Source organism: Microtus ochrogaster, chromosome 1 (genome assembly GCF_000317375.1).
Source record: "Microtus ochrogaster isolate Prairie Vole_2 chromosome 1, MicOch1.0, whole genome shotgun sequence".
NCBI lineage: Eukaryota > Metazoa > Chordata > Mammalia > Rodentia > Cricetidae > Microtus > Microtus ochrogaster.
The window spans coordinates 115490260-115498454 of record NC_022009.1 but is presented as its reverse complement, the minus strand read 5'-3'; positions in this window follow the sequence as shown (position 1 = coordinate 115498454).

Here is an 8195-nt window from a genome sequence, read left to right as displayed (position 1 = left end):
GAAGGCAGATAATAAATAACAAGGCAAGATAGATATAGAGTACAGTAAGAGCTAAAGAGAGAGAGAGAGAGAGAGAGAGAGAGAGAGAGAGAGAGAGAGAGAGAGAGAGAGCCATACCAATATGATTGGCGTTATCTTTCCGGAAGCCTGCTCTTCATACTGTGATCGTGGACCACATATGGCTATTGAATATCTAAACTGCACCTCGTCCAAACTGAGTGTATTAGAAATAAAAAATGTGCTCTCCAGACATAGTAGAGCAGGCCTTTAATTCCAGCATTCAAGCACTCAGGAAACAGAGGCAGGTTATGGGTGGGTGGGGGGGCTCTGAATACCAGCCTCAGTGCCTCCTCAGGGTTCCGACAGAAAGCTTACAGCGAGGACACAACTTAGGGTCTGAGGGCAAAATGAACACTCCACTACGTACTTTTCTGCATCAGTGTCTTTGTTCTTCCTCTGCTGTTCTCCTGTTGTGTAAAGTTTCCAGTTTCTATACACACACAAAACAAAGGCAGTTCTCTGAGCTTGAATGTCCCTTTATCTTTGAAGGTCCCAAATGTGACCTATATGAAAGACTCCTTTCCCGACTGCATGTCCTGCCAAATGAAAGATAGTTGAAGCGAATTGGCTTCTAATGCATCTCAGGAACAGAGAACAGAGATATGGCCATAGGAACCAAGGTTTCTGGCTATGTGACTAAATTATCTCATTGGAGGCTTCATGGGGTGGGGGAAGCCATCCAGTAAGCAAAAGAACGAGGCAGACTTTTAAATGTCCAACAGTCCTGTGGGACCAATAGATCCAGTTATGAAGCAAGTCCCAGTATATATTCAATATATTAAAACTATATAGCTGAATGAAAAGGGATCCTCCTGAATACTCACAGAAAGATGTGCCCATAAGATTGAGATGCAATCATGAGATTACATGTACACATCACATGAGACTACACACTACAGTACAGGTGTTGGGGAGACACCAAGCTGCCACAGCAAAAGTAACAGCTTTCAGAGACAATGGCATTGCGCACCTTGTCTGGACAGGATTAATCCTCCATCAGATAACCATGCCTCGGGTGGGTTGACATCTGTCATGGCCCCTGACAGCAGGTAAATCTCTACGAGTTCAAGGCCAGCCTGGTCTGTGTAGCCAGTTCCAGGCTAACCAGGGATACAGAGTGAGACCTTGTCACAGAAAACAGACAAATCAAATATAAAAGATACATACTAAATTTCAGTCCTAATATGAAAAATAACCTTATTAATAGCCTCCTACATAAAGGAGGATATATTGACTCCTCCAGAGAGATATGGGATAGGGATAAGAAACACAGATAAGTAGCCCAAATGGTGAAATAGCATTCATGTGTATAAGTGGAGATGATCTCTTAGTGTAATTAGAACTAAAAAGGAACATAGAAAGTAAAACTATAGAATGTATAAGCAGATTTGATATTGAGCAAAGTAAAGGTTTTGGGTCTGAAGATCTAAGGGATCACTGAGGGAGACTTTTTGGGGGGCAAGAAATTTATTAGAATTATTGATCAAACAGACAGAAAGACCAACAGCATCACTTTGGGGGGGCTTTGAGCTTAATTCAGGCACATGTCTCAGATCGAGGGGCCCCTTCCAATAGGTTTCTGAGGAAGGAGGGAGGTTTCGTAAAGCTGGTTGATGAGCAGTCCATAGTATTTTCTTGTCCCATCAGGATATCTCTCTTCCCAGATTACACGGGGAGAGGAGAAGCTTTGCATTTGGAAGAAAAGAACACATGGCCTTGGGGACAGAGGAGCTGTGTGGAGAAATGAGTATGCATCCATCATGTTGTGCATGCCACTGTTAGCCCTTTATGGCAGGAACTTCTCAGCCTGGGGCTTGTATGTGGAATCAGCTATGAGAGTGGTGAGAGACACAGCTGCAGATGGGCATGACATCAACAGCAACTGGTCTGGCTTCTATAATTCAACGTAAAACCGAAAGTTCCAGAAGGTTTTGTCTCTGTTTCCTGGCTGCTGCTCATGCACCCGTGACCTACTCACAATCATTCCCACTGACATACTTTGACCATTAGGACAGAGTGCACCTTATTCAAACCTGAAACCAGAATAAACTCTTCCTTCCTTCAGTTGCTCCTTTCAGTTATTTACCCCTTAACAAAAAAAGAGAAGTTGCTAATATGGCCACAGGATAGCAAAATCTAGAGCTGTTGCTCTGGCAAACCTAACCCTCTGGTGTGTAGGCCCCATGAAACTGGCTGTCAACCCTTAACTTGACATAGCCTAGAGTCACGTTAGAAGTGAGTCTCCATTGAGAAATTGCCCAGATCAGCTCGGGTTGTGGATAAGTCTGTGGGGAGCTGGCTGTCAGGATTGTTAATTGGTGAAGAGGACCCAGCCTGCTGTGGGCAATGCCATCCGTAAGCAGGTGGGCCTCTGCTGTATTAAAAAGCTGGCTAACCATGAGTGAGTGAATGAGCCAGCAAGCAGCATTGCTCCATGTTTTCTGCCTCCTGTTTGGGCTAAACTCATAAACTTACGTCTATGATGGAGTGTGATCTCAAAGAGGAAACAAAAGAAGCCCTTTCCTCCTTGAAGTTCTTTTGGTCCTGGTGTTTGTCAGAACAACTAAAGCGAAACTCAAACACTGGTTTCGGATTTGGATTTTGGGGAAAAAATGGAAGAGTTTGGAGATCCTGTTTAAGATCCTAGAATGCAGTAAGCAGAAGTTAACGTTAACGTTCTCTCTGATAAAAAAAGAGGAAAAAAGAATGCTAAAGAAACGTGGGCAGCGTTATATGTGAAGCATATTTGGTTTGAACCAGATGAATATTAAGTGTTCAATAGACACGGTTTTAGCTCATGAGATTTCAAAGAGGAACAAAGGCTTTATCAGGAACCGACAAGAGGTCATTCACTTGCGTTACAGTCTAGCAGAGCATCCGGCTATAACCTGCCATAGCCTGAAAATCTCGGTGACTCTGAATTCTAAAGTAATAGGCTAATTTGTTTGGTAGAGGACATTTCAAGACAACACAGCACCCAGACCCTGGTGTGATTTGTGTCTGTTCTATGAGGAAAGAACATGAAGGAGGAAAAGGAAAAATGTGCATTTTCCTAGTGAAGAACAGGAATGTGGCTAAAGTTGTAGCCAGAGCTTTCAAGGTGCTGTAGGCAGCATCTATACTTGTTAGAGAAGAAAACTGAAAGCCCGGACCCTTGACACTACCATGGTAAGAGTGGTACCTTGTGAACAAGAACCCACCCTTCAAAAGCTCCAGGTTGTAAAGCTGAAAACCCATCTGGAAAACATTCGTTTGAAAGGATAGTGCCTGCCAAAGAGTCCAGCTATGAAATAAGCAGTTTCCAGCAATTTTGAGGGTGGGGCAATTACAAATATGGCTCCCTTGTGTCAAGTGAACCTCAAGATCTTTGCTACTGAGATTTTTCCTCTGCAAACTCCCCTATTTCTGAACAAGAATGCCCCCCATCCAAGACACACCAAAAAGGATTTAAAAAAAAAAACCCTTATCATCAAAGATCTTTCAAGGATTGGATGTTAAAGTTGACATAGCCTCGGTAAATAGCCATCTTTTCAAACAATTATTTACAACATTGAAAATCAAATCTCATTGTCCTTTTGGAAATTACCTTAGAAAAAGAAGAAAAGACTTATGAAATACATATAAAATACTAGCACTGGAGTGAGTTAAGTCCATAAATGTCTCATTGATTGAGGATTGTTTTTATATTTATTTGGCAGAAAAATTCTGCAGTATTATCTACATCATTCTGAGTGACATATTTGCTATGATGGCCCCTGCAACTGCTTAGGTTTCATCTACAGAATATTCTATCTCCAGTAATTAGAATAGACAAGCAGTCCTACTAAGTCAGTCCCCTCATCAGCCATGCTTTTGCTGTTATCTGACTTTAGTAAACCACTATCTAGTGCGCGTTGCTTTCTGAGCATTCCCTTGATGCTCATCTAGCACCTACGCTCTTTTTTTCCAACACTGGATCATCAGGACAAAGCATCCAAACACCTTAGTCATTCCTCTGTGCTCTGTTCAGTGTTGGATGAAACTGTCGCCTCAACAGCTTAATTTCCAAGCGTATGGAATCAGTGTGTGTTGGACAATGTGTGTCTGAGAGAAAAAGAAAAAAATACGTGTGAGAGAGAAGTAGAGTCTATGTGTAAGACAGAGTGCGCACACATGTGTGCATGCACATTTATGTATGAGAAAGAGGGAGTGTGCACACGTGTGTGTGAAAGAAAATGTGTGTGAGAGAGAAAGTGTGTGAGACAAACAGTGTATGTGTTTCTGAGAGAGGGCGCGTGTGTGTGTGTGTGTGTGCACGCACACGTGCGCGCACACGCGCGCCAGATGGCAATACAGAAAGCCTGCCTTTCTCGATCATTCTCTACTCACTGAGGCGTGGTTTCTCTCTGAGCCCAGAGCTTACCAATTGGCTAATTTCAAGTGTTGAACTAAAAGCAGTCAGCCTTGCCCACCCCAATTTTAAGTGAGTGCTGTGGATCGAGTGTCTGGTTCTCACGCTTGTGTGACAGATGCCTCCCCACTGATCTGTCTCCCTAGCCCTCAGTCATACAGTTTTAAATATCATCTGCTAACTCTCAGGGGCAGCTTAGCTCTCCCTTCCCGTCCTCCTGTCATCCCACGTCATCGCTGAATGTCTAACAGGGTCCACGTGTGTTCTCATTCTTCCTAGCCTGATCTACTTCTCCTTCATTCTTTTCTTATCCCAGCAATGACAATCCCCAATCCAGTTGTTCAAGCTTCCTCTTTATCTGCTTCTACTGTCTTCTCCTCATAGTCCTTATAAGGACCTATACACTTAAATTTCCACCTATTTCTCAAACCATGGCTCCAATAGAACAATTATTTTTCTAAATTGTATTCTATATGTTTTTCCTAAAATACTGCTTAGGTACCTTCTAGACACACGTGTAAGTAAATGGAACAGTAGAACATATAGAAGGTGCTTATAAAACTTTAAAATCTGTGACATCTATGTTTGTTATCTTCACTATCAAAATCACTTGGTTTGAAATCACCTGTGAGATACACCTCTAAATGTGTCTTTTGGAGAATTTGCGAAGATTTTAAATAAAAGGAGAAGACCTATCTTGGATGTAAGCTGAAGTGTCTTGTGGGGGGAAGGGCTGGACTGAGTAAAGGGGAAGAGAGAAGACCACTTAAGCAGGGTGCCTGCATCCTGACTCCAGACAGACTCACCCTCCTGCCCCCGCACTGTCCTCATCATACAAACCTTCCCTCCCCTAAGCTATTTTTGTCACATATTTGATCTCATCAAGAAGAAAACTAATAGAGTGGTGGAAACTTTCTAATCACCCTTAAAATAATATGTTCTTTAGCAGTCTGCAAAAGTCCTGATCAGTGGCTTTATGTGCAGTTTGAGGATCACCTCTATCTTTATCTTGTTCGTTTTTCTTTCAAACTGCTCCAATGTGAGAAGTGTAGGAAAGAGCAGATGTGGATACAACATCACTGATTAGCAGCTAAGCAACAAGAGAAAGACATCAGCATCAGCACCACTATCATTAGTAAGTGGCTGATGAGAGGGAACCAGGTGAGAACACTCTTGCTGTAACACATAATCCGTCTTTGTAGGTCTGAAGGCAGTTCTCGAAGGTTAGAGCAAGCAGTCAACTGGTATACCTTTCACTTCCTTCATAGTTCTTTGACCCACACTGCTTTGTTTGTTTGAATGTGATGTAAATATTTGAGTATTAGAAAAAGACATGTAAATATTCAGATTTCCAGTTTATTCTGAAAAACTGATAGAGTTTGATGGTAATTGTCCTTCACTTCTGCATAACTGTCATCAATAGATCTGTAAGCTGCTCCTTTCTGATGAACAATTCACTCTCCCCATGCTTATCCTGCCAGATTCACAAATTCACAATACTTTTTGGGGGTCCCTTTGGGCACATAAATAGGCAGCTATAACCTGAGAGCCCAGATTCTTCCAAAAAAAATGCTAGTATTTAAGACCCAGACTGCTTACTGTTGTAAAATAAAGAAGAAAATACATATCACCCTTCTGGGGAAAATGGACTTCTCTCAGATATAAGACCTACAGTTTATAAACAAAACCAAGCAAAAATGCCATGGAATATTCTAATGTTCTCTCATTGATGATTCTTTGAAAGCAAGAAAACAAAATAATTCTTTTGTTTTAATTCAACTCAATAACAAGAAAAGATATAGACAGTATTGGGAATACATCTTGTTACTTTCAAAGGATTTTGCATTGAATATACTTTTTCTCTTACATTCAGCACACAGCATGCATTTGATGACAGACGGTCATTTCAAGAGTTGTGGTCTATCTCTCTATATAATGAAAAATGTATAAACCTTCTGTCGCACAGCTTAGATGTGAGGCTTGAACACCTGTTTCAAATTACTCTGATACCATAAGCATTCGTTCAATTGAAAAGCTCTGCACTTTAAGAAAGTGAGACACACCACAGCCAACTACACTATACTGAGTAGGCTTGGGTACCGTGAGCAGTAGAGAAAGCGAATGGTGGCAGCAGCTACAGGCAAACAGCTAATGGTAATAATGTTACTCAGTAGGAATATAGTTAAGATCTACTGCTGTAGAGATGCCATAGATTTTCAAAAATGTACTGAAAATAAATCTGTGTTTTTTTATCCTCAGGATATCTCTTACATGTGTTACCTCTAGATTCATATTTTGGGGTAAATGTTTAAGCTGCAATGTTTGATGTCCTAATTAACAGAGATATTAGTGACATCTTCTAATATCATTTCTTTCCATGTTCCAATTGAGTGTAATATTGGTTATCAATATTTGTGGAACATGGAAAGATCTCACACACCCTGCTTTTAGGGACTTTGTATATGAGCTCAAAAAAAAGCAGGGTGTGTGAGATCTTGTCAGTATGCAATGAAGTTGTTACCATACTCGTTTTGATTCCATAGGGGAACATCTGCCCACTTGAAGCTCTCAGAATGTAGAACTGTCAAATTACTGAAGAGCTGCACATCATCCAATAATTAACCTGGAAAGATCACTTGCCAATGGCATCATGCCATGGCAAACAGATGTTGTTCCTGCTTCCTATCTGAAAAAGAGGTCAAATGTTTGGAAGCACTGTCTGCCTTCCACCTTGTGGTGGTACACCCATCATCTAATAGGCTTTTCACTTGGCACTGTATAAAAATCAGAGACACTTTTCAGTTTATTAGCTGATTAGAGCGTCTTAAAGGTAAATGCATCTCTAGAGTAATTATGCAATTTAGCCTGACTTCAAGATTGGAAGGTGGCAAATAGGTTATTGAGATGCAAACCAATTAACATTGATGAAAGAGTATATGAGCACTAGCCTCAGAGACCTGGCAAAATATACAAAGTGAATTCAACATCAATAAAAGAACTTTTGAAAACTGCTTTATTTCACACATACATACACATAATTAGCACACATACATATATGTTCATATATATATGAATATGTGTATATTTAGCATGAATCAGGTTGGGTAAATTTTTAAACTCTTGGGCCAGTAGGCAAGCATGTGCAAGAATGATGTTTGTATGGCCAGTGGGTAATAACATACATTACCAAAATTTAGAGGAAGAAATCACTTCACATCATTCTTGGTAGATCAAAAACATAAATGGAATTTTGTGCCTTTGTGGATATTACTTTTCAATAAAAGTATTGTATTTAGAGATAAGGCACCTTTGGCATCCAAGCAATAAAACTTAGCACTGTAGATTGACTTTTCACTTTAATATTTATAGAAATTTTTATCTCATGTTTCACTTAAATTTTCTTCAAAAAATAGTTGGTGTGTGTTTGTTTAAGGTACAAAGTGAATTGACAGCACCCCTCTCAATTCTCATTGCTAAAAGACAGGCAGTGAGAAAATATTTTATGTGAGTTTTCATCATAAATTTCAATCTGTAATATGAAAGTATTATACTTATTCTGCATCACGATGCTTGTATTTAAATATTTTAATTATTTTATTTAATATGTACACATATCTTGTACAAAATTCTCTGTTATCTGACAAAGATGGATTTAATTCATTCTCTGTAGTAAATACATACCAATTCCCTGTTGAAATTGATACTGCAGGATTTTTAAAAATATTTTCTAACAGTTGGCCATTTT